The sequence below is a fragment of the Chamaea fasciata genome, unplaced genomic scaffold, assembly GCF_029207755.1.
Source record: "Chamaea fasciata isolate MVZ Bird 193981 ecotype frontalis unplaced genomic scaffold, bChaFas1.0.hap1 SCAF_40, whole genome shotgun sequence".
Lineage (NCBI taxonomy): Eukaryota > Metazoa > Chordata > Aves > Passeriformes > Sylviidae > Chamaea > Chamaea fasciata.
Window position 1 is genome coordinate 1818628 of NW_027094125.1, and position 25996 is coordinate 1844623.

The 25996-nt window shown below is 56.4% G+C and overlaps 1 pseudogene; it reads left to right on the top strand.

Moving 5' to 3' along the window:
- The window catches only part of LOC136303661 (uncharacterized), a 372218-nt pseudogene that overhangs the window by 228747 nt on the left and 117475 nt on the right, over positions 1 to 25996 (top strand).

Consider the following 25996-nt stretch of genomic DNA (forward strand, 5'->3'; position numbering starts at 1 on the left):
TCTTCCCGCACTGGGGACACTCATAGGGCCTCTCCCCAGTGTGGATCCGCTGGTGGCTACTCAGGTGAGATCTCTGGCTGAAGCCCTTCCCACACTCCAAGCACTTGTGGGGCTTCTCCCCATCATGAACCTGCCCATGGACCACCAGCTCAGAGCCCTGGCTGAAGCTCTGGCCACCTTCCTGGCTCAGGGTGGATCTTTCCTCCTCAGAGCACCCTGGGATGGGTTTGGAGCCCCTCCTCCTCTGGGATCTCTGGGGCTTTTCCTCCCCCTTGAAAACCGTAGAGTTGCTCAAAATGGCCTCTTCTACGAGGTTCTGCTGTGGGCATTTGTCCTCCCTGGTCTCCATCCTCAACTCCTGTTCTGGGGAAGAAAGGACAAGGAGAGGATGGGATTTGTCTCCGTGCCAGAGGGAAGATGAAGGAGATCCCCTCAGTTCATCCCCAGCAGGATGGCGTTGGCAGCAGGGTTGTCCTGCAGCCGGGGGCCATGCTGGGCTGGGAGATGAAGCAGGAGAGAGGGGGAAAGGGGCACTGACTTCCTCCTCACCTGCCTGGCTGTCCCGGGGCATCTTCCTCTTCCTCGCAGCCTCCTCCTCCACCTGGCCAAGGTTTTGGAAGTCCTGGTTTGGGGTGAAAACAAGGGATGAGTACATTGAGTTTGAAAGTTGCCCTGCCCAAGTCCATCTCTAGAGGTCATTGGGCATCGAGGGTCCAGAAAAACCTCTCAAACACCAAGATTCAGCCCTGAAAACGCCTCCCAGGAGTTCCCTGTCTCTGCTCTCTCCCCTTGGGTGTTTGGGGGTTCCCCCCATCCCAGCTGCCTGGGGTCACCCTTGTACTGGGGGTCCCCGCTCTACTTGGTCCCTGCCATCCCCAGGCTGCTGAGAGTCCCAGGAATCTGAAGAGTTCCCCCCTTTTCCACCTCCCCGCTTAAGGAATGTTGGAGGATGTTGGGTCCTGGGGTCCCTTCTCCCCTTATTCTGTGCTTTGGGGTGCAGGGGGTCCAAGGAGTCCCCCCTGCCCCTCTCCAGGCTGTTGAGGGTCCTGCCAATGGCGGCGCCCCCCCTCTCTGGGCTCCCCACTTTGGGCTCCTGGGGGGCACAGGGCTCTGCTCCTCCAGGCTTTCTGGGGACCCTGGGTGGGGACTTCAGCCCTTGGGGCTCCTCTCAGGAGACTCACAATGGGGGGAACGCAGAGAGGGCTGGGGGATCCCAGCAGTGACATCACTGGGAGTGACTGGTTTGTACTGGGGTAACTGGAAACTTACAGGGGCAACTGGGACTGACTGGGAATGACTACAAGCATGCTGAGGGCAACTGGGCTATACTGGAAATGGCTGTGACCGTAATGGGGGCACTGAAACCACACTGGGAACAGCTGGAATCATGCTGGGGAGAACTGGGACCATGCTGGGGGCAAGTGGGAGCAAGTGGGAGTGAGTGGGTCTACAGTGAGGCAACTGGGCATGACTGGGAGCGTCTGGGATCATCTATGGAGTGACTGGGACTATACTAGGGGTAACTGGGTGCAACTGGGATCACTCTTGGAAGAACAGGGAGAAACTGGAACCATGCTTGGGGCAACTGAGATCATACTGGGATCACAGTGGCAGCAACTGGGATTGCACTGAGGGTGACTGGGAGGGGCTGTGAGCAACTGAGATGAGGCTAGAGCAACTGAGCACAACTGGGAGTGACTGAGAATGTGCTGGGAGCAACTGGGATACACTGGGAGAGACTGAAACCACAGTGGGTGTAAATGGAAAAAACTGGAACCAGGCTGGATGATAATGAGAACAGCTGTGCCCATGCTGGGGTCGTACTGGGATCCTACTGGAACCAGATTGGGAGTGACAGGAAAGGTGCTGGCTGTGACTGGAACCTTGCTGGAGGTGACTGGGAGCAACTGGGCCCACACTGGGAGAGATAGGGAGTCACTCTCGGCATGACTGGAAATCATACTGGGAGTATCTGGGAGTGACTGGGGTCATACTGGGGGTGACTGGAACCATACCGGAGGTAACTGGGTGCAGCTGGGATCATCCTTGGAGCCACTGGAATTACAGCATGTGTGAATGAATCCTGACTGGGGGTTACTGGGATCTACTGGGCCCATGTTGAGATAAAATGTGGACATACTGGGAGCAACTGGCATCAACCTGAAGGTACTGGAACCATGCTGAGGGGACTGGACCACAACTGGAGTAACGAGAATAATACTGGGAGAAACCGTGACCACACTTTGGGAAACTGCCAGAAACTTGGATCATGCTGGAGGCAACTGGGAAAGACTGGGATCATTCTAAGGTAACCAGAACCACACTGGGCCAATTGGATAAACTGGGAGTGTCTGTAACCATACTGGGGGGAATGGAACCACACTGGGAACCATGCTGGCACCATGCTGGGAGCAACTGGGAGTGAGTGGGATCATCCTGAGATGAACTGGGCCTATTCTAGGGACAAGTGGGATCATACTGGGAGCAACTGGGAACAACTGGAACTTTACTGGCAGCAACTGGAATCATATTGGGATCACAGTGGGAGAAGCTGAGCCCCTCCCGGATGAGATTGGGATCACATTGAGGGTGACTGGAATCATACTGCGAATGATTGGGAGTGCCTGTGAGCAGCTGGAATCATGCTGAAAGTAACTGGGTGAAACTGAGAGTGACTGGGAGCATGCTGGGTTTGACTGGAATACACTGGGAGAGACTGGGAGCCATGAGGATCATACTGGAGGGTACTGGGGTCATGCTGGCATTGACAGGGAGCAACTGTGATGACACTGGGGGCCACTGGCATCATACTGGGAGTGACTGGCATCATACTGGGATTATAGTTGGTGTCAATGGATCCTGACTGGGGGTTACTGGGAGCCAGCAGACCCATGCTGAGAGCCTACTGGGAATACCCTGAGAAGAACTGGGACCAACTGGGATGTACTGAGTGACTGGAATAAAACTGGGGGCAACTGAACCATGCTGAGGGAACTGGGAGGGCCTGGCAATGACTACAGGAATATTCACGGCAACTGGAATAGACTGGGAGTACCTGAGACCACGCAGGTGGTGACTGGGACAAGAGTGAGAGTCACTGGGAATGTGCTGGGGGCAACTGGGGGTGTGTGTGAGTGACTGAGGCCCTGCTGGGAAAGACTGGCATCATACTGGGAGGGACTGGGACAATACTAGGGGCAACTGGGAGAACTGGGAACACACCAGTAGGAAGAACTGGGAGCAACTGGGACCCTGCTGGGGGAAAATTGTATCATAATGGGGAATAACTGGGATTGACTGGGCTCGTACTGGGATCCTACAGGGAGTGAGGAGAAGTGACCAGGATCATACTGAAACATTAATTTGGGAGAATTAAAGATTTTCGTTAAACCAGATATTGCTGAAGTAAGACAGATAGACTTCCCTTTTGATAAGCAGAAGCCAGATTTAAGGAACTGATAAATCATGAGGCCTGTCAACTTATGTTTGTATATTCTGACTAATCAATAGGCTTCAAGCAGGACAATGAATTCATAAATCAAATACCCCTGGGAAAACAGGATTCAGTTGTCACACAACACTAAAAGGTTAAAAAGTCAAAGCGAAGAAGACTCACTTACTTCATCATTTTGAGACCTTGCCCCATAAAAAGAACCACCGACCCATTTCAAAGAACAAACAATGCATGCTTAATAGCTTTTGGCTAATTACCATACGAGGCGGGGAATGGGATGTACTAAAGTCATGAATATACATTTGTGTTTTGGGTATTCAATACTTCTGTACATAAAAAGACCCTGTGATCTTCTGTGAGCGCGTGTGTTTGGGAGCTATCCCGCACGCTGCCCGGCATCGTAATTAAACATACACTTTCTAACTTTAAACTGTTAGAGAGTCTTTTGTCCGTCATAGTTGGATATCGGCGTTAGGGCGATATTCATATTTTTTTAATACTGCAATACTGGGAATGACTGGGCTCATACTGGGAGTGCCCAGGAAACTGGAACCACACAGGGGGGACAACTGGGCTCATCCTGGGAGCAGCCACTGCCGGCACCGGGAGCCCCGAACCCCTTTCCCGGCCATCCCGCCCCTCCAGCCCCAGCACCCCCCAACGGGGTCCCGGCAATCCCAGGGGTCCCCCCCTCTCAGGGTCCCCGCTTTGGGCTCCTGGGGCTCTCCTGTCTCTGGGGTCCCGCTCAGGGGGTCCCCAAAGCCCGGATCTCTGCCGGGCTCCCCAAACCCGGTGTCCCCCCGCCGGTCCCGCCGCTCCCCACGTGGCCCCGGCAGAGCTCGGAGGGCCCGGCCCGGGAAGCCCAATCCCCACCTGGGGGGACCCGCATTCCCCCGCCCCCCGCCGGGGCTCTGCCGACACCGGGACCCCCCAAAAACACCTCCCGGGGACCCCCCCGGGATATTTGGGGCGAGGTCCCCGCTCCCAGCGCACCTGCGGGATGGGGCCGATGGTCCCGGGGGGCTGCGGGTTCAGGGAGCGCTGCAGCCGCCCGGTCCCTCCTCTGCTCTTCTTCCTCCCGCTTCCCGCTGCCGCTCCGCCTCTTCCTCCCTCCCTCCGCCTCCTCCCCCGTTCCCGGACCCCTCGCAGCCCGCGGGACGCGGGACGAGCGGGGATGGAGCCGGGAAAGGTCGGAACGCAGAGAGAGGTGGGGGGGGGGGATGCCAGGAGTGGGAGTGACTGGGCTGTACTGGGATCATACTGGGATCATACTGGGATCCTACTGGACGCGCGCAGGAGCAGCGCGATGGCTCCAGCCGTCCATGGGGCATCCAGGTGGGATCCCACCACTACAGGGGTGTTTTTTCCTGCCCATTTTAGGGTGTTTGTGGGACCGTAGCCCCACAAGCCCCTTTAAAGGGTTGATCATGACCCCTTCCAGTGACATTTTTAAGGGCGCCCCCATTCCAAGCCCCTGTGGGGGATGTTTTGCCCCCCAGGGTGGATTTTTGGGATTCTCTCTACCATCGCCGCTTTAGGAGCCGCCGCTGTTGTCGGTTCCCAGGATAACTCCCCTGAAAAGGGCAACACCACGCCCGTTGGTTCCGGCAGCGGAGCCCTGGGGGGGGTTGGTTGGGGGTACCGGGGGGATTTGGGGATCTCGGAAGGGTTTGGGGGTCCGGGTGATGCCGATGATGGCGATGGGGACCCCGTGCTGGGTGTAAACGTGTGGCGGTTCCTGGGGTGGGGGGGTTCTGTGGATCCCAGGGGTTTATGGGGTCATGGTGGATTTTTGGGGGTTCCGGAGGGGGTTCACAGGGGTCCCGAAGGGGGGATTAGGCGATCCCAGGGGGAACCCAAAGGCTGTTTTGGGGAACCTGCCGGTGAGAAAGATGGGGACCCCGTGCCAGGTATAAACCTTCTCAAGGGGGTCTTGGGGTGTTGGGAGGTCCTGTGGGAATTTTGATGTTCTGAGAGGGTTTGGGGGGGATCTGTATGGGTTTTTTTGGTTTTGGGGAGCTTTTAGAGTGTCACAGTCATGTTTTTTGGACTGCAGGGTGGTTGGGGTGTCCTGAGAGGGTTTGGAGTATCCCGGGAGGTTTTGGGGGTCCCTGGGCGATGCTGGTGACAGAGCTGGGACCCCGTGCCGGGTCTGAACCTTCTCACTGTGCACGGGCAGCGTCAGCGTGTTCAGGGACATCCTGGGGGCCCGAGGGGTCACCCCCAAATCCCCGGGGACCCCAAATGCTCAGGGACCCCCTGAACTCCCCTCAGCGCTGGATCTGCTGCAGGCAGGGGGGCACCAGCACTCAGCCCCCACCCCCCACCATCACAGGGGGGCAGGAATGGGGGAGGGGCACGGACAGGTCGGGGGGACCCCCAAAGTCCTGGGGAAGGGGACACGGGGGGACTCCCAGGAATCCCCGGGGGGGGATGAGGGGGGACCCAGGAGGAGCTTGGGGGGGCTGGGTGGGTCATGGGCGGACCCCCAGGAGTCTTGTGGGGGTGGGGAGGGCAAAGAACAGGGCCACCCCCAGGATGGGTTTGGGGGGAAACCGGATAGGAGCTTCCATGGCAGTGGGATGGGGATGAGATCTGCCCGTGGAATTCCCCATGGGAATGGGATGGCAGGGAGATCCATCTACAGAATTCCCATGGGAATGGGACAGCAGTGGGGTCCATCATTGGAGGTCCCATGGGAATTCCCATGTTCCCAAATTTTGCCCTCCCAAATCCCACATTTCCCAATCCCGCATTCCTATGGGAATTCTTCCCTCCCCCCCTTTGGGCCCCAGTGCCTCCTGCCCATATCTGACACATTTCCGGAGACATTCCAGGCAGGTGTGCCCCAGGGAATTTGTGAATTCCTCAGATTCCATCTCATGTTCCCGGCGCCTCTTGGTGACCTGGGCAGCGCCGTCGGCCACCACGAATCCCCCCCCCCCCCCCCCCCCCCCGGATCCCTGTGTTGTCGGGGAGAATGCCAGGAGTGAGAGTGACTGGGCTGTGCTGGGATCCTACTGGGATCATACTGGGAGTGAGTAGGAGCAGCGCGATGGCTCCAGCGCTGGGGCTGGGGGCGCTCCTGCGGGGGGAGGGGGAGTGGGACCCCCGGCCCCGGGACCCTGAACCGCCATTCCCGGCACCGGAACCCCCCTGTTCCCCTTGTCCTGCACAGGGTCCCCCCTGAATCCCCCATTTCTGAATACCAGGACCCCCTGCTCCCCTTTTCCCGGCCATCCCATGACTCCCAGTCTCCGGACTTCCTGTATGCTTGACCTGGGATGCCCTGGAATGCCTTGGACCTCCATTCCTGCCTTTCCCAGCCCCCAGCCCCACCTTTCTTCAAAACCAGAGATCCCCTGGAACTCCCTTCTTCTTCTCCAAGTCCATGTCCCCTCATTTCCCTGACCCTGAGACCCCCCTGCACCCCCATTCCTGAGAACCGAGGTGCCCTTTTACCCCTTTGCCCGGCCCTGAGACCCCCCTGCACCCCCTGATCCGGCACCAACACAACCTTTTCCCGGCCACCCCGCCTCTCCCAGCCCCCAGAGCCGCCCTTTTCCCTGACCCTGGGCGCCCTGGGCCCCCATTCCTGCATTTCCCAGCCCCCAGCCCCTCCTTTCCTCACACTGAGGAGCCCTGGCACCCCCATTGCTGGGCACAGGATTCCCTGGACACCCCATCCCACCTCTCCCACTCCCTGCACCCCCTTTTTTTTACTCTGAGCCCCTGAAGCTACTTCAGCTGTCCCAGGTCTTCAAGACCCCCCTTTCCTTGGCCTCTTGACTCCCCTGGATCCCCAAACTCCCACTTTCATCCCCCCAGCTCCCCCAAATCTCCGTGTCTCCCCGCTTCTCCACTCCCTGCAGTACCTGGAAGTGGCGCTGTCGGAGCCCGGCCCGGGGATCCCCCAGTCCTGGATTGTGGGGATGTGGACGGGACCCCTGCGAGCGCTGGGACAGCGAGCGGGGCCGGATGGAGCCGCAGACACCGGGGATGGCAGCGGGAGCTGAGCTGGGATATTGGGATAGGCAGAGCTGGATATTGGGATAGGCAGAGCTGGGATACTGGGATAGCCAGAGCTGGGAGATTGGGATAGACAGAGCTGAGATATTGGGATAGACAGAGCTGAGATATTGGGATAGGCAGACCCAGGACACTGGGATAGCCAGAGCTGGGATACTGGGATAGCCAGACCCAGGACATTGGGATAGCCAGGCCCGGCTCAAGGAGAGGAACCGGCTCGTGGCCGACGGTGACCTGGAGACAGGGCCGGTACAACCAGAGCGGGGGAGTGGGGGGAGCCGGGGGCTGGGCTGGGATCTGTGGGAATGGAGGACTCTTAGGGGCTGGGATGGGATCTCTGGGGATGGGGGTGGATCTCTGGGGCTGGAATGGGAATCCAGGGAGCTCCAAGGGGCTCTGTGGGGCTGGGACACAACTCCATTGCTCTGTTCTCTCGTCATTCCCAGGTCTCCACATGGTGCAGGTGGTTTCCAGCTGTGACCTCCTGACCAATGGAGCATCCCTGGATCCCACAGGTACGGCTATGACAGATTTCATCTCCTTCCAGCTGGGATCCAGGAGCTTTGCGGTGTCCCACGGTGCCACCTGGATCCCCCAGAGGTGCTGGGAATCTAAAGGGATCATGGTGGAGCAGATGATGTGTTACCTGGGACACACCATTATTGAAGAGCTCCCAAAATACATCAGATATGGTTGGGAGGCTCTGGAGAACAAGGGTGGGTGTGAGAGGGGAAGGGGAATTCCTGTGGGAATGTAGGATTCAGAAATGGGGAGACTTGGGAATGCAGGAATTCCCATGGAATTTCCATGGCATGACCCCACTCTCATCGCAGTCAGGTGACAATTCCATGGATGGATCTCCTCTCCAGCCCACTGCCATGGGAATTCCATGGGCAAATGATTTGAATCGCTGACCAATGCAATGACAGCAGTGAGATGAGAAGCAATCCCTGCTGGGATTCCATGGGCCATGAATGCCAATCCTTTCCCCAGGCCGGCTCTGTTGTGCCCGTGGCAGCGCCAGGGGAGTGCCCTGTCCCTGCCCTGAGCCCAGCACGAGCCTTTCCTTGGCTGTTCTCTGCCCTGCCCGGGGCAGGAGGGCACTGCCCGAGCGGCTTTGGTGGCCCCGGGCACCCGGCCGGGCTCCAGCCACTGCAGGTGGCTCCTTGGGAATGTTCCAGAGCAAAGCTTAAAGCAAACAACAGTTTCTGGAGGGGATTGTCCCCCCTTGGCCTGTGCTGGGAGCCCAAGGGCAACAGCCCGGGCACAACAGCCCAGAGTGCTGGAGCTCAGTGTCCCTGGGCCAGGCCGTGTTCCCTGGCTGTCCCCTGTCCCTCAGTTCTGCCCTGTCCCTCAGCTGTGCCCTGTCCCTCAGCTGTCCCCTGTCCCTCAGCTGTGCCCTGTCCCTCGGCTCTGTGGGGCTGCGGGTGGCAGCCCTGGGGCAGAACAACCCTGAGCCCCAGCTGGGCCAGTTCCCCCAGTTCCACCCCAGGGAAGGCCCAGGTCACTCCCAGCAAGGGCCCTCTGCCTCCCAGTCACCCCCAGTGTGATCCCAGTCACTTTCAGTTACACTCAGCATGATCCCGGTATGATCCCAGCATGGTCCCAGGTGTTCCCAGGTGTTCCCATCCCAGCATGGTTCCAGTCACCCCCAGTATCACCTCAGTGTTGGGGGTTGAGTGAAGTTTTTTTTTTTTTCCTTTTCTTTTCTTTACTCCTTACCGGTGGAATTTTTTCCCATTGTGTTGCTAAGAGGCACTGATGGCTGGGTGCTTGAGACGGGGCAGGGAGGGGAAACTCGCAATCATTTTCTGATCTGAGCCTTCGGAAGAGAGTGCTGTAGCTGCTGTTTGGGGAAAAGAACTCACTGCTGCTGCAGAAGTCCAGCTCGGTCCTGTTTCTTCTGGTGTGGGGTGAGCCTCTGCTCCTGGAGCAGCCACTGACCTGGGGCCCGGTTATCTCCTGCCTCACTAACCCGGGGCCTGTTGCCGTGCTGGGAGCGGGGTCGCTCCTGTCCCTCCCCTGATGCTTCTTGGGCCCTGCTCTGAGTCTTTTGGGGCTGCTCTGTGGCCCGCACCCCCTGCCTGCCGGGACCTCCCGCGTCTGCAGCCTCAGCTCCGGAGTTTGTGGTCCAGCCCTTCCATCCCTTCATCCTCAGCTCCGCAGTTCCCCATCCAGCCCTTCCATCCCTTCAGCCTCAGCTCTGGAGTTTGCCATCCAGCCCTTCCATCCTTTCCCCTCTGGTCAGAGCCACCATCCCCTCACGCTCCCCGAGCCCGCCCCGCTGCGCTCCCTGCTCCCAGTGGGTGCCAGTCCTGGGCCAGGTGTATCCCGGTGTATCCCAGTGTATCCCGATGTATCCCAGTGTATGCTGGTGTCCCAGTCCATCCCAGCCTGTCCCAGTCCATGCTGGTCCCTTCCCGGCAGCCGCCGCCCTTTCCCGCATCCTGCCCCTCCCGCCCCCGGAGCTGCCGCCGGACGCCCCCCAAGATGCTGCCGGGGCTCGGGGGCTTCGTCTGCCGGGGCTGGGGCTCGGCCTCCGCTGCGGGAGAAGGTGAGGGGGGTCCCCGGGGCTCGTATCCCCCCTCGGAGCGCCTGTGACTCCCCCATGTCCCCCCAGGCCGGGCTCACCCCCTTTTCTCTCCCCACAGCTCCTGACCCAGCTCCTGCTCCCCCCTGAGAGGGGCTTTGGGGAGCCCGACGGAACCCCCTGGAATCCCCATTCCTGGGAACTGGGACCCACCCGCATCCCCTTCCCCAGCTCCGGGACCCTCTGCATCCCCTTATCCTGCACTGACACCGCTCTGCACCCCCTTGCCCGGGGATCCTCCTCTCCCAGCCCCCGCATCCCGTTTCCATCAGCCCGGGGCGCCCCGGAGCCCCATTCCCGGCCGGCCCGGGGCACCTCACCCCCAGGCCTCCCTTTCCTGGGAAACCCAGGCTGGGCACGCGGCTCTCCAGCCGCTCTGCGATTGATGATCACCCGAAGGAAAGGGAGAGCACAGCAGAGAGCGAGGGAAGGAGATTGGGAATGAGGGATCGGAGTCCCCGCGCCCAGTCCTGCTCCGCCGGGGGTGGGAGCCGCAGCCGCAGGAAAAAATGGATCCGCGGATGGCAGCGCTTCCCCCGCTTTGGGCCGACGCCCGCGGGTTCCCGGCACAGTTGGAGCGCAGGCGCCGGGAGTTGAGCACAGCCCGGCCCGGGGGTCCCGCAGGGCGTGGCCGAGGAGGGTCCCGGGGGATGCCCGGAGGGGATCCCGGGGAATTCCCGGGAATTCCGCCGTGCGCTCCCCCCGCGCTCCCTCGGGCACTTTCGTATCTGCCCGGCGACCGGTGACGTCACTGCACACTCGGGCTGCCATTGGCGGGCACCAAAGAGGGACCCCCAAACCCCCATTCCTGGGCGCCGCCATCGCCCCGAACCCCCATTCCCGGCCATGGCTTCCACCCTGCACCCCCTTATCCGGCACCGACAGCCCTGCACCCCTTTCCCGGACATCCCGCCTCCCCCTGCCCCCAGAGCCCCCTTTTCTTTGACATAGAGACCCCCCGGACCCCTATTCCTGCCCGTCCCAGCACCCAAGCCCGTCCTTTCCTCAACACTGAGTGAATTATTAAAAAAATATGAATATCGCCCTAATGCCGATATCCAACTATGACGGACAAAAGACCCTCTAACAGTTTAAAGTTAGAAAGTGTATGTTTAATTACGATGCCGGGCAGCGTGCGGGATAGCTCCCAAACACGCTCGCTCACAGAAGATCACAGGGTCTTTTTATGTACAGAAGTATTGAATACCCAAAACGCAAATGTATATTCATGACTTTAGTACATCCCATTCCCCGCTTCGTATGGTAATTAGCCAAAAGCTATTAAGCATGCGTGGTTTGTTCTTTGAAATGGGTCGGTGGTTCTTTTTATGGGGCAGGGTCTCAAAATGATGAAGTAAGTGAGTCTTCTTTGCTTTGACTTTTTAACCTTTTAGTGTTGTGTGACAACTGAATCCTGTTTTCCCAGGGGTATTTGATTTATGAATTCATTGTCCTGCTTGAAGCCTATTGATTAGTCAGAATACACAAACATAAGTTGACAGGCCTCATGATTTATCAGTTCCTTAAATCTGGCTTCTGCTTATCAAAAGGGAAGTCTATCTGTCTTACTTCAGCAATATCTGGTTTAACTAAAATCTTTAATTCTTCAAAGTTAATGTTTCAGTATGATCCTGGTCACTTCTCCTCACTCCCTGTAGGATCCCAGTACGAGCCCAGTCAATCCCAGTTATTCCCCATTATGATACAATTTTCCCCCAGCAGGGTCCCAGTTGCTCCCAGTTCTTCCTACTGGTGTGTTCCCAGTTCTCCCAGTTGCCCCTAGTATTGTCCCAGTCCCTCCCAGTATGATGCCAGTCTTTCCCAGCAGGGCCTCAGTCACTCACACACACCCCCAGTTGCCCCCAGCACATTCCCAGTGACTCTCACTCTTGTCCCAGTCACCACCTGCATGGTCTCAGGTACTCCCAGTCTATCCCAGTTGCCCTGAATATTCTTGTAGTCATTGCCAGGCCCTCCCAGTTCCCTCAGCATGGTTCAGTTGCCCCCAGTTTTATTCCAGTCACTCAGTACATCCCAGTTGGTCCCAGTTCTTCTCAGGGTATTCCCAGTAGGCTCTCAGCATGGGTCTGCTGGCTCCCAGTAACCCCCAGTCAGGATCCATTGACACCAACTATAATCCCAGTATGATGCCAGTCACTCCCAGTATGATGCCAGTGGCCCCCAGTGTCATCACAGTTGCTCCCTGTCAATGCCAGCATGACCCCAGTACCCTCCAGTATGATCCTCATGGCTCCCAGTCTCTCCCAGTGTATTCCAGTCAAACCCAGCATGCTCCCAGTCACTCTCAGTTTCACCCAGTTACTTTCAGCATGATTCCAGCTGCTCACAGACACTCCCAATCATTCCCAATATGATTCCAGTTGCTGCCAGTAAAGTTCCAGTTGTTCCCAGTTCCTCCCAGTATGATCCCACTTGTCCCTAGAATAGGCCCAGTTCATCTCAGGATGATCCCACTCACTCCCAGTTGCTGCCAGCATGGTGCCAGCATGGTTCCCAGTGTGGTTCCATTCCCCCCAGTATGGTTACAGACACTCCCAGTTTATCCAATTGGCCCAGTGTGGTTCTGGTTACCTTAGAATGATCCCAGTCTTTCCCAGTTACTCCCAGTTGCCTCCAGCATGATCCAAGTTTCTGGACTGTTCCCATTATCATCCAGCCTGGTTATAGTTGTTTCTGTTTATTCCCACTGTGGTTTCAGACTCTCCCAGTGTATCCCAGTTGCTCCCAGCACATTCTCAGTCACTCCTATTTGTCCTCAGTTGCTCTAGCCTCATCTCAGTTGCTCACAGCCCCTCCCAGTCACCCTCAGTGCTATCCCAGTTGCTGCCAGTATGATCCATTATGATCCCAGTCCCCCAGCATGGTTCCAGTTTCTCCCTGTTCTTCCAAAAGTGATCTCAGTTGCACCCAGTTACCCCTAGTATAGTCCCAGTCACTCCATAGATGATCCCAGACGCTCCCAGTCATGCCCAGTAGCCTCACTGTAGACCCACTCACTCCCACTTGCTCCCACTTGCCCCCAGCATGGTCCCAGTTCTCCCCAGCATGATTCCAGCTGTTCCCAGTGTGGTTTCAGTGCCCCCATTACGGTCACAGACCATTCCAGTATAGCCCAGTTGCCCTCAGCATGCTTGTAGTCATTCCCAGTCAGTCCCAGTTGCCCCTGTAAGTTTCCAGTTCCCCCAGTACAGACCAGTCACTCCCAGTGATGTCACTGCTGGGATCCCCCAGCCCTCTCTGTGTTCCCCCCATTGTGAGTCTCCTGAGAGGAGCCCCAAGGGCTGAAGTCCCCACCCAGGGTCCCCAGAAAGCCTGGAGGAGCAGAGCCCTGTGCCCCCCAGGAGCCCAAAGTGGGGAGCCCAGAGAGGGGGGGCGCTGCCATTGGCGGGACCCTCAACAGCCTGGAGAGGGGCAGGGGGGACTCCTTGGACCCCCTGCACCCCAAAGCAGAGAATAAAGGGAGAAGGGACCCCAGGACCCCAACACCCGCCATCATCCCTATATGGGGAGGTGGAAAAGGGGGGAACTCTTCAGATTCCTGGGACTCTCAGCAGCCTGGGGATGGCAGGGACCAAGTAGAGCGGGGACCCCCAGTACAAGGGTGACCCCAGGCAGCTGGGATGGGGGGAACCCCCAAACACCCAAGGAGAGAGAGCAGAGACAGGGAACTCCTGGGAGGCGTTTTCAGGGCTGAATCTTGGTGTTTGAGAGGTTTTTCTGGACCCTTGATGCCCAATGACCTCTAGAGATGGACTTGGGCAGAGCAACTTTCAAACTCAATGTACTCATCCCTTGTTTTCACCCCAAACCAGGACTTTCAAAAGCTTGGCCAGGTGGAGGAGGAGGCTGCGAGGAAAAGGAAGATGTCCCGGGACAGCCAGGCAGGTGAGGAGGAAGTCAGTGCCCCTTTCCCCCTCTCTCCTGCTTCATCTCCCAGCCCAGCATGGCCCCCGGCTGCAGGACAACCCTGCTGCCAACGCCGTCCTGCTGGGGATGAACTGAGGGGATCTCCTTCCCATTCCCTGTGGCACGGAGACAAATCCCATCCTCTCCTTGTCCTTTCTTCCCCAGACAAGGAGTTGGGGATAGAGACCAAGGAGGAAAAATCCCCACGGCACAACCTTGTGGAAGAGGCCATTTTTACCGGCTCCACATTGCAGGAATCCGACGGGGAGGAAAATCCCTGGAGATCCCACAGGAAAAGAGGCTCCAAACCCATCCCAAGCTGTTCTGAGGCTGAAAGGCACACCCTGCGCCAGGAAGGCGGCCAGAGATCAAGTCAGGGCTCTGCGCTTGTGGTCCATGAGCAGGTTCATGATGAGGAGAAGCCCCACAAGTGCTTGGAGTGTGGGAAGAGCTTCAGCCACAGATCCCACCTGAGTAGCCACCAGCGGATCCACACTGCAGAGAGGACCTACGAGTGTCCCCAGTGTAGGAAGAGGTTTCAGACCAGCTCCATTCTCCTCAGGCACCAGCGGATTCACACAGAGGAGAGGCCCTTCCGCTGCCCCGACTGTAGAAAGGGCTTCAAGCGCAACTTCCATCTTCTCAGACATCGGCACATCCACACTGGGGAGAGACCCCACGAGTGTGGGGAATGTGGGATGAGCTTCAGCCAGAGATCCCACCTGATTCACCACCAGAGGATCCACACCCGGGAACAGCCCTACGAGTGTGAGCAATGTGGGAAGAGCTTCCGCCACAGCTCCAACCTGATCCATCACCAGAACATCCACGCTGAGGAAAGGCCATACGAGTGTGGGGAATGCGGGAAGGGCTTCAATCAGAGGTCCAAACTGATCATCCACCAAATGATCCACACTGGGGAGAGGCCCTATCAGTGTCCTGAGTGTGGGAAGGGGTTTCAGACCAGCTCCAGTCTCCTTGTGCACCAGCGGATTCACAGAGAGGAGAGGCCCTTCCGCTGCCCCGACTGCAGGAAGGGCTTCAAGCGAAAGTACGACCTCGTCACCCACCGGCGCATCCACACTGGGGAGAGGCCCTACGAGTGTCCCCAGTGTGGGAAGAGCTTCACCCAGAGCTCTATCTTGACCCGACACCAACGGAGGCACCATTAAGAGAAGCCCTGTGAGTGCCCTGACTGTGGGAAGAGCTTCCTGCACTGCTCCAACTCCATCCCCCATCAAAGGACCCACACTGGGCAGAGCCCTGGATCTCCACAGGCACCTGGATGAACACAGGGTCAGGAACATCTACTGGGACTCTGATCAACAATGTAAATGAATTGAGAAGAGCGGATTTTTTTTTTAATTTACAGCCCAGAAAATCCATTCTGCTGTGTTTTTTCTTCTGATGGCATCAAGACAAATTGGATGATCTTGGAGATATTTTTGTACCTGATTAATTTCTGTGATTTTTCTATAAAACACCCAGAATTGGATTAAAAATAAGCAAAATTAAGTGTAGAGATCTAAAGCTGAATCATTTTACCTGGATTTGAGTGTGAATTTGTGGTTCAGGGGAATATTCAGGAGGGTTTAGGTGTTCTGGGAGCACCCTAGCCAAGGGACATGGCTATGGTCTCATAGTTGTTGCAGCAGAACGTGTCCACTTGAGCCCATCTGTTCTCCAGGAATTCCAGCTTTCTGTCCCTGTCCCTGGCCTGGATCTCCGTATTGTTGGTGTCCCCCGCAACGTGCCCAAATCACTGCTGAAGTGCCCGAGGTGCTCCTGGCTGTGGATGTTCCTGTCCACCAGCCTCTCCTGGTCAGTGCCATAGGGGCCTGTGAGGAGTTTCTGGGACTCCTGGTGGGACTGAGAGAGGCTTTTGTGGCTCTTGGTGGCATTTGTGTTGCTGGGAGGAGGTTTGGGGGCCTTCTGGGGGGGGGGGTGAGGGAGTTTTGGGGTGCTGGCAGGGCTGTGTGTCTTGGAGAAGATTTGGGTGGATCTTGGGGGAGATGGGAAGGGGGAATTGTGGCTTTTAGGGTCATTTATGTTGCAGGGAATGATTGGGGATGTCCTGGGCAGGAGCTGTGAGGTGGTTTGAGGGGTCTGGGAGTGGGTGTGGAGCTGGGAGGGGGTTTTGGGGAAGTTGTGGCTCCCCCAGACCCCCAAAGCTCCCACCAAACCCTGTCCCATAGATGCTGCCGGGGTTTGGGGTCTCCATGTTGGGATTTATCCTCCTGGTCCTGCAGGAAAAGGTCAGGGGGAATCCCCAGGGCCCGTGTGTGTCCCCCCAGAGCGTGTGTGACCCCCCATGCCGGTGTCATCCCCTTTTCCCTCCCCACAGGTCTCCTGCCCCAGCTCCTGCTGCCCCCGGGGGGAATTTGGGGAGGGGGCAGAGGGGGTGCGCAGCCCCCGCCGGGGGATGACCCCGGCCCAGCCCCTTTGTTTAGCACCAAGCTGAGCTTGGGGCCGCAGGGGGAAGAGGCCCAGGGGAAGCAGATCCTGCAGGTGGGACAGGGCTTGGGCTCAGGGCAAGGTCCTGCCCTGCACACCTAGCTCAGGTGTGACCCTGCCCCGGGAAGGGAGCGGGACATTCCCATCCCCACAGATCAGGGCTGGGAGCAGCATTTGGAGCATGGACGTGGGAATACTGGCAGTGACTGGGACCACACTGAGGGTTACTAAGAGTGACTGGGAATGACTGGTGCATACTGGGGGTAACTGGGATATACTGGGAATGAGTGAGATCATGCGGGAGGCAACTGGAACCATACTGGGGACTCTGGGGTGACTGGGAATGAGCATGCTGGGGGCAACTGGGATATACTGGGAGTGTCTGGAATGATTCTGGAAGGGACAACACTGGGAACAACTGGGACCATGCTGGGGGCAACTGGGAGAAGCAGGGTGTTACTGTGTCTGTACTGGGGGCCACTGGAATCATTCTGGCAGTGACTGGGACTGTACTAGGGGAAACTGGTGCAACTGTTATCATACTGGGTGGAACCGATCTGACACTAATGGGGGACTGGGATCCCACTGGGAGTGACCAGGAGCAGGCTGAGGGCAGCTTGGAACATGTTGAGGGAAACTGGGATATACTGGGAGCAACTGGAATTACCCCAAGGGTGACTTAGAGTGGCTGTGGGCCACTGGAATCATACTGGAAGCAACTGGGAAGAAGTGGGAGTGACTGGGAGCATGCTGGGGGTGACTGGGATATACTGAGAAAGACTGGGAGTCCCTGGGACCATACTGGGAGTGACTGGAACCATGGCAGTGGCCTGGGCTGGGTGCTGTGGGGCCTCAGGGTGCAGAGGGAGCACTGTGACCCTGCGGGGCCTGCTGGAACCAAGGGGACATTGTGACACTCTGGGCCCGCCCTGCCCGTGGGGTGTTCCAGGAGCCCCGGGGTGCCCAGGGCAGCAGAGCAGAGCCCCTGGCTCAGGGCCTCTGTTTCCTCAGAGCTGGAGCCAAGGAAAGATGGAAGTGGCCCCTTAAAGAAACCCTCAAGTTTCCTGCAGTGGCTTTCATTTATTCCCTGCACGTTTTCCATTGGAACTCCGTCCCTCTGGAAGGGACACACACAAACCAAAGCCCCTCCTGACACCCCTCTCTGGCCCTCTGGGCACGGGGCAGCTGCTCTCAGTTGGCAGCAGGGCTCCCTGCACTCCCACAGGCTCCACTCCTGGGGAACTGGCACCACGCAGGAACAGCCCCAGACCCCACAGCCTGGGAACACTGCCCCTGACCAAAAACACCCACCCAACCTGACAGATCCAGCCATGCCCAGGAGGATGCTGAAGCCTTTGACCTCCCTGGGGATGACCTGGCTGGAATGAAGGAAATACAGGGCCTGCAGGCTCTGACAGAGGACAAAGAAAGATGAGGGTCAAAATGAAAGACCTGAATTCATCCCACAAAGAAAGGAAATGGCTCCAAGAGATTTCTTGTCTTGGGGAATGGTGAGTATAACAGAACATGGTGTGGCCAAGAGGAAGAGCTGCTGCTCCAACACCATTAGAGTAGCATCTTTCTAAGTGAAGGCAGATTAGGGTATTTTTGTTCTTATCACCTGTTTACCAGGGCAGGCATGTCCATGGCATGGGAAGCACCAGAGAGATCCCTCACCACCCAACTGAGAGCTGCCATCTCTCCTTCAGCCACAACATCCTCTAAAGTGCCTCTGTCCACGAATTCCATAACCAGCCACAGTTCCTTAAGGACAAGGTAGCTCAAAGAAGAAAAGAGTGGCCTGGAGATCAATGTGCACAGCTAAATCACCTCCTGGAAAAGGCTCCAGCTGAGTCTTGTTCTCAGGTTACTTGTAAATGAAAACAGAATCAAAGGGAGAGACATTCTTTTGAAGCCAAACAGCCCTTGGAATCTGCACAGTCTGAATGAGAAAGGCCCATCCCTGAAAAAGGAGATGTCTTAGATGACAAGCATAGGAGAAAGGCAGTTTAGAACCAGCAGAGATGAATCTGGCAGCAGGACACAGCCCATCAGCTGGGTCACCATCCTAACTCATCAATGCCACCAGGAGCTCTAAGAACAAGGCAAGGCAACTTTGACAGTTCTCCATGGGAGGGAGTGAGGGGCAGGCAAGGCAAGGGAGGGGGAGGCAGGGCAAGGAAAGGTCAGCGAGGGGCAGGCAGGTCCAGGCAGACAAGTCAAGGCAAGGGAGGAGTAGGCAAGGCAAGGGAGGTGTGTACAGGGCACGACAAGGCAGGGTTATGCCAGGCCAGGCAAGGGACAGGAAGGCAAGGCAAGGCCAGGCCAGGTGTGGGTAGAGCAGGAAAGCAGAGGAAGGGGGAGGCAAGACAAGGAAGTCAGTGGGGGCACAGAAAGGGAGGGTGTGCAAGGGAAGAGAAGTGAGAGGTAGGCAAGGCAAGGCAGGGGAGTGGAGGGGACAGGCAAGGCAAGGGATGGGTCTGCAAGGCGAGGTAAGGGGGAGGAAGGCAGTGAAAGGCAAGGCTGATATTGGGACCCTTTTGGGTTTGGCTCCTCCAGAGCACACAGTGGGTCAGACCCTGGGCTGAGGGAAGGGGTCCCATGTAAACCCAGCACAGGCATTGCTCTTTGAAGAGGGCAGGGAGAAAGGAGAAGAGACTTTCCTGTCTCCAGAGATTCCCCCCTCCTCCTTCAGCAGCCATACCCCAATCAATCACTGCCAGAGTTCATATGATCACTTCCATGCCAGGGAGCACAAGGCACTCAAAACTGAACCCTGCCAGAGCCCAGCCCTGCCTGCCCATTTGGAGGCTGTGGGGGAATGGAATTTCAGTGGGAATTGACCCACTAAGATACTTTGCCACTTGTGGGTTTCTCACAGCCTTAGAAGTTGTGTGAGATGTCTGTCCCAGCAACTGCTCACCCTTCAAATGCACACAGGTGCCTGGGGGCAATTCAGCTTCCCTGCAGTGGTGGCTGATTCCCTTTGAAACAGAAGCTGTTGCCTTTTCTGGTGTGCTTAACTCCCTTCTAACGACTAGAAAGTGGGTGAGTAAAGGAAATGACCCTGGGGGAAGGGACCAAAACCTTGGAAAAGGATGAAATGCATCTGAATTACAAATGAAATCTATTTCATTCACTTATTTAGTACTAAACTATTAATACAAAAAAAGCCATGTTTTTGAGCTGAAGCTACTCACACCCTGGAAAATTTTTCGGTTGCTTTATTATTTAAAGGATGTTCCCAGCCTGTGGAGCAGCCCAGTTCTCTGCCACTCTGCCCATAGGGTAGAGCACTCCCAGCTCCCCCAGGAGCCACAAGAGGACTGGGAGAAGGGCCCCTGGGAGGGAATCTTGGGGTTCCTTTCAGCAGGATCCTTTTGTAGCTTCAGGCTGGGGTGGGCAGCACTTCCATCTGCAGCTTCCATGTGCTGCTCCAGCAGCTGCTGCTGGGGGCCCTGAGGGAAGAGGCCCCAGGAGGGATGGAAATGCTGCCTGGACAGCAGCAGCCAGGGCCAAGAAAGAGCTTTGCCTTCCTGACTGGTGCAATGAGGCTCCTTTCGTGCAAGAGGAGGCAAAGATAAGGTCAAGTTCAACAGTTCAAGGAAAAATGTAGAAAATTGGAAGCCTCTGAATAAACCACACACATTCATCTGTTAGCTCTTCAGTGTCAGTCCTTGTGAAAAGCCTTTCCAGATTTCTTTTGGATTCCAGGGCCCACAGCTGGGCTTCAGAGTTCAACTGATTTGTATTTTCCAGGTTTTTAAACAGAGCTCTGAATTGGGCAGCTCTTGTCATTTTTCTTCTGCTCTCCTGATGTTGAAAAATGTTCCGTGCTCCTGTAAGGCACATCTGGAAGGGTGGTTGGCAACCACGGAATCCTCGGGGAAAGCACCTGATTGACTTCAGGGCCTGGCTGGAGAGCTCAGCCTGAGGACAGAACTGTTCCAGATGCCTCTGTCCATGTCCAGCTCCTCACAGCTGAGTCCCTGAACACACAGGGTGGTTTATAGGGATTGATTTTCCCTTCCTGTTCACGTGGAGGTGATTCTGGGATCCTTTAGAGGAACATCTGACCAGCCCTTGCCCCCATTCCATTTTATTCTCTCCACTTTGGAGACAGCCTGCTGGGTTTGACATGGAAATTGGTGGTGTCTCCCCATTGTTCCCTCCAGCCCTCAACTGTAACTTGTATTAAACACTGCAAATGGCCTCATTTGTCTGGTGGGGAAGATGTGAGGTGGAGAAAGTTAATAGGATTCGTTTTCATGAACCTTGTGCTAGTAAAGAAAAATGAGGTTTGTCATTTTGGGGTGGTGCTGAGTGTTGGGATTTGGGAGTTTATTACTTGCTATAGTTATTATTATTTATTAGTGTTACTTTTCATTGGTAAGCCTTTCAAATCGTAGACATGATTAACTAAAGCTGGATGACACTCACTCGGAAAATTCCCTTGCTTTTACCATTGGGATTAAACTGTACAGTGGACTCCAAGTTGCCAGTAGCTTCTAAAGAGGGACAATCCTGTTAACGGTGGGTTTGGTGTGGTTTGGAGCTGGGGAAGGCTCTCATCCCCTCCCGGAGATGCCCCAAGCCCGCTCTGCTGCCACGTCTGCACTCGCGGCCCCTCACGGCTGCCCTGCCCTGGGGACATGGTGGGACCCCGCTGCTGCCAGGGCTGAGGCTCCTCACGGCCCCTCAAAACCCCTCATGGCTACACAGAACCTCTCCTGGCCCCTCACAGCCCTTCATGGCTCTTCATTCCCCTTCACATCCCCTCATGGCCCCTCACTTCCCCTCACAACCCCCACAGCCCCTCACTTTCCCTCACAGCCCCAGGCATGGGGCTCCTCCCAAAGGAGAGGGGGTCGGGCCCTGCTTGTTCTCCTTTCATTTCGGTCCCTTCCCAGCCATGAGTCAAGAAAGGCTGAAATGGAGCCTTTCCCCAGCCTTTCCCTCTGCGTTAATTGCGGCTGAAGCTCTGTGCTGGCGCTGGCCCCAGCGCCAACATCCCCGCAGCCCCGCCGGCCTTTGGTGTCCCCCCGTGTCCATTCCCTGTCCCCGAGGCCCGCCCGGCTCTGGCAGCAGCAGGAGCCGCAGCGCAGCGGGCGCCGGCCCGGCCCAGCCGGGGCTCCCGGGCAGGAGCAGCAGCAGCGCCGGCCCCTTCCCACCTGCTCCTGCCTCGCCTTCCAAGGCCTTTGTCCAGATCAGTTCTGGACTAGAGCAACAATCACCCACCAACAGCCCTGATTCCTCAGGGCCCGCCTGTGCTGCCCTGACCCAGCCTCCAGAGAAAGAAAGGATTGGGTTGCAGCGCTGTTTTCAGCACTATTTTACTCACCCTGAGTGACAGCAGGAGGCTGCTGCTGCCTTTGCCTTGGCAATTGGAGATCATGGCTGCTCTTGTCCCTCTTCTGCTTGCCACTTGAAATTTTATTCGTAAAGCTGCAATTGCCTTTTTTGATCAGTGCCACCCAGAGTGCTGTCATGATGGCAAACTCTGGCATCATGAGCAGCTGATCTCCAAATGTTCACACGTCCCTGAGCACAGTGTTGAGGAAAATTAAAGCCACACAGGCCACATGTGCAGCACTCAAACACAGCCCTGCTGCTGGTGCTGCTGAAATAGAATCAACTGACAGAGGCCACCACAGAAATTGCCTCTGGCCTGTCAAATAAAGTGAAAAAAATCCACCAGGAGAAAGAGAAAGCAGAACTTCCCAATTCACTTCATTGCTTCCTCCGAGCAGCAGCAGAAAGTGGTGAGCAATGCCCAGAGGTATTTCCAGCTCTGCTGATCCCAGCTGGAGCCCAGCCTGCGGCCCAGGGCCAGCGGGAACCTGAGCCCAGCCCGGGGAGCTCCCGCAGTGTCGGGAGCTCAGCGCACGCGGGGCCAGGCCCAGAGCCCCGGGCACGGCCGCCCATTGCGGGGCAGCGGCGCAGGCGGAATGTCCTGGGCCCAAACCTCCTGCTCCTGCCACACAGCGCCCATCCTTCTCCCCCTGCTCCTCCTCTCCCAGCACGGCACAAATTCTAGCTCGGAGGAGGCTTCCCAAGACAGGGCTCAGGCTCCTGTTTCAGCCTGAGTGTCCCTGCAGAGGAACAGGGCATCTTTCAGGTACTTCCACAAGCTCAGGCTTCTCATTTCATGAGGTATCTGGGATGACAGTTGTTTCGCAGAAACACAACAGCCGAGGGAATGGATTAGAAATGATTAGAAAAATATGACCCTTCTTGCAGACAAACTTCACCAAATCATTCCCTGCATTTCTCCTATTCCAATTCTTTCAGTCATCTGTTTGGAGAGGTTGAGCTTGTTCTGGTGCTTATCATGAACTGACTATGCTCTTGATTTAAATCAGTGCATGAGATGTAGAATCATCAAAACTTAACACAGAAACAAACTCTCCCTGTCAGCCCATTTTCATGTTCTAGATCACTTTCAAGGTGTCCCTGGGGATGTTGGAATGATTATCACACAAATCCCTACTTCTGGATGCAGCCTCTGGAGATTCTTTCTCTGCATTCAGCGAGGTTTGCATTCTCTAACCACTCCTGGTACCCTGTCATATTTTCTTAGGGTAGAACAGTAACAATGAAAACCTTAAAAATGGCACAACTCCCCAGTCCAAAAGGAAAAGAAAGAACAAGTTACAAAGTTCTCCAAACATTTTTCCTGCTTTGCTGCAAGAGTCGTGCTGCACACACTGTGTGGAAAGCCAAGAGAAGTTGCAGTTTGTGGCACATGTCATGACAGAAGCTGCACCTCATTCTCCAGGAGAGGTCCTTGAAAAAAGCAGACCGGACTGTGGAGAAGATTCCCGGAAAACTGAAACAGCTTTCCAGAAGTGAAATGAAAATGGAAAGAAACAATCCAATATGTTTTCCTCTAATTATTTCTATGCTCCTCTTTTCTATCTTGCACTACATCTTCATCCTATTCATTCCAAATGGATTTCACCTCTATGACCGATCACTTAAGAAGTTTTAGACACTAAAATACTATGAGCTACACACAGTTTGCCTTCCCCCATTTTTGTTGGAAAGCAGTGCTGGAGCCACAAGTGCAGTGCTTGGGTTGAGCACAAATCCTACAGGCAGGGAGTGTGCCCTAACAGTGTGTGACCCTCAGCAGGGACAATGCACAGCTGCGTTGCTGTGCTCGGCTTCCATGGAACCATCCCAGGAGCAGCTGCTGAGGTCAGGAGCCACGGCAGCCACCAGCCTGCTCCAAAGGCCCTTGGCAGGGTGGGCTCCTGGCCTGGCTCTGTGTGCCAGGAGCTGGCAGGGCTGGGTGCAGGGAGCCCAGGGAGGGCACAGAAATGCTGGGCTGAGAAATGCTGGGGGGGACAGCGAGATGGGCATGTGCAGCCGGCCAGGACACAGCAGCAGCACGCACAGGGGGCACAGCCTGCAGGACACATGGCCAAGGGCTGGGCAGGGCTGGCAGGGCCACAGGCACCCAGCCCTTTGTCCCCTGGGCTCTGCCAGCGCCTCTGGAGGCCCCACAGAAGGAACTTTCCTTTCAGGGCCTGCACTTTGCTCCTCCCTGGCCCCTCCCTGAGGAGGCTGGCCGGGCTTGCAGGTTGATGCCATTTGTCCTTGCTGCCCCTGCCATCCCACTGCCCCACAACCAGCCCCGAGCCAGCCAGGAGGGACAGGCCCTGCTGTGCCAGGCCTGGGCTCAGGGCTTGGCCTTTCTGCTCCCTCCAGCCAAGCCAGGCCTTGCTCAGCATTGCAGTTCCTGCCCCCTCGGGCGGCGCATGGGAGAAAACAACAAACTTCTCAGGAGGGTGGAGAACAAACTTTTAGTCGAAAACTTCAGAGAATGAGATACTTGGAAAATCTGAAAGCAAGATGGAATAACAGTAAATCATTTCACAAAGCACTGACTGATCAAACTCCACCCTGTCCAACTTCCAGTGCTCCAGAATTTGAGAAGAGGAAGTCAGGAGAAGAGAGAGAGGGAGAGAGAGGTCCACAGTTGCCCTTGGATCCAGCACCATCTCAGCTGCTGGGAGCTCCAGGGACGTGGGACATGTCAATGTCAATGTCACAGCCGTGTCACAGCCTCACCTGCTCTGGTCCTTCTCACAGGTGGGGGTTTTGGGGTGCCAGGGGCTTGGCAGCCACTTTGGGGCTGGAGCAGAGGCTGCCGTGGCTGGGGCTGGAGCAGTGAGCGCCCCACCTACACCGAACTTGCCCTCGCCCCCAAACACACCCTGGAGATGTCTGGGGCCATTCATCATTTCTCTGCTCTCCAGCACTGAGGCAACGGACTCTGGCTGCAGCTCTGAGCTGGTGCCCAAGGCACCCACCCCTGGCAATGGGACTGCATGGAGCTGCTCTCAGGAAACCCCCCAAGAGCTGGGGAGTGCCCCAAAACCACCTCAGAAACGTGGGATGCACCAAAATTCTTACAAGAATGCAGAATACCCAAAATCTCACTCAGAAACGGGTTACTCCTCCCTTCATCATTCCCAAATTTTGGCTTCTTCATCTCAGACTTCACCACACTCTCTCAATCCCCACTGCAATCCATCCCACCCTTGCTGGACATCAAGACCCCCTTCCCAAGCCCTGTTTCTCCCATTTCACACCTCCAAACCCCCCTCTCCCCAGTCCTGCTCCACCCAATGCCCATCTCACGCCTCCTGATTTGCATCCCACTTCACCCAAACCCCCTCCAACCCCATTCCACCTTGAGGGGCTGTGGAATCAAGTAATTTGAGGGTGAGATTGAGTAGTATTCAGTGGCATTGGGTGGTTTTTAGGTGACAGATCAATCCCTTTTGTCTTTTGTAGTGCCAAGAAAGGGAGACAACTACACCAAATAACCCCCCAAATCCCCTGTATCCACTCAGGTATCTCCCTGAATTCCAGATTCCATTGAAAAACTGTTTAAAAATGAGGCTTTAAATGCCTTTGATGACTTTGTTACTTCCACCCCAATTTTGTGTGTTTTAAAGGGCTGAAGATGAATCAAAAGAAAATTAGGGCCAAAACAAAAGGACCACCAGCCACTCACCAACATGGATCATAGGGAATGTGGGTCATGAGGGCTCTGCCCTGTGTGGGTCCCCAGATGTGGATAGAGTTGGAGCAGTGCATGAAGCTCTTCTCGCTGTTGGGGCACTCACAAGGCTTCCCTTACTGGTGTTTCTGTGGGTGTTGGCTCAAGACAGAGCTGTCAGAGAAACTCTTCCCATACTGGGGACACTCGTAGGGCCTCTCCCCAGTGTGGAAGTGCTGATGGGTAATGAGGTGGGAGTTATGCTTGAAGCCCTTCCTGCAGTCGGGGCAGCGGAAGGGCCTCTCCTCTCTGTGAATCCGCTCATGTACGTGGAGATGGGAGCTGGTCTGAAACCTCTTCCCACACTGGGGACACTGATAGGGCCTCTCCCCGGTGTGGATCCTCTGGTGAACAATCAGGTTGGAGCTGTCTCTGCAGCCCTTCCCACATTCCCCACAGATGTAGGGCCATTCCTCCGTGTGGAGCATCTGGTGGCAGATCAGTTTGGAACTCGTGCTAAAGCTCTTCC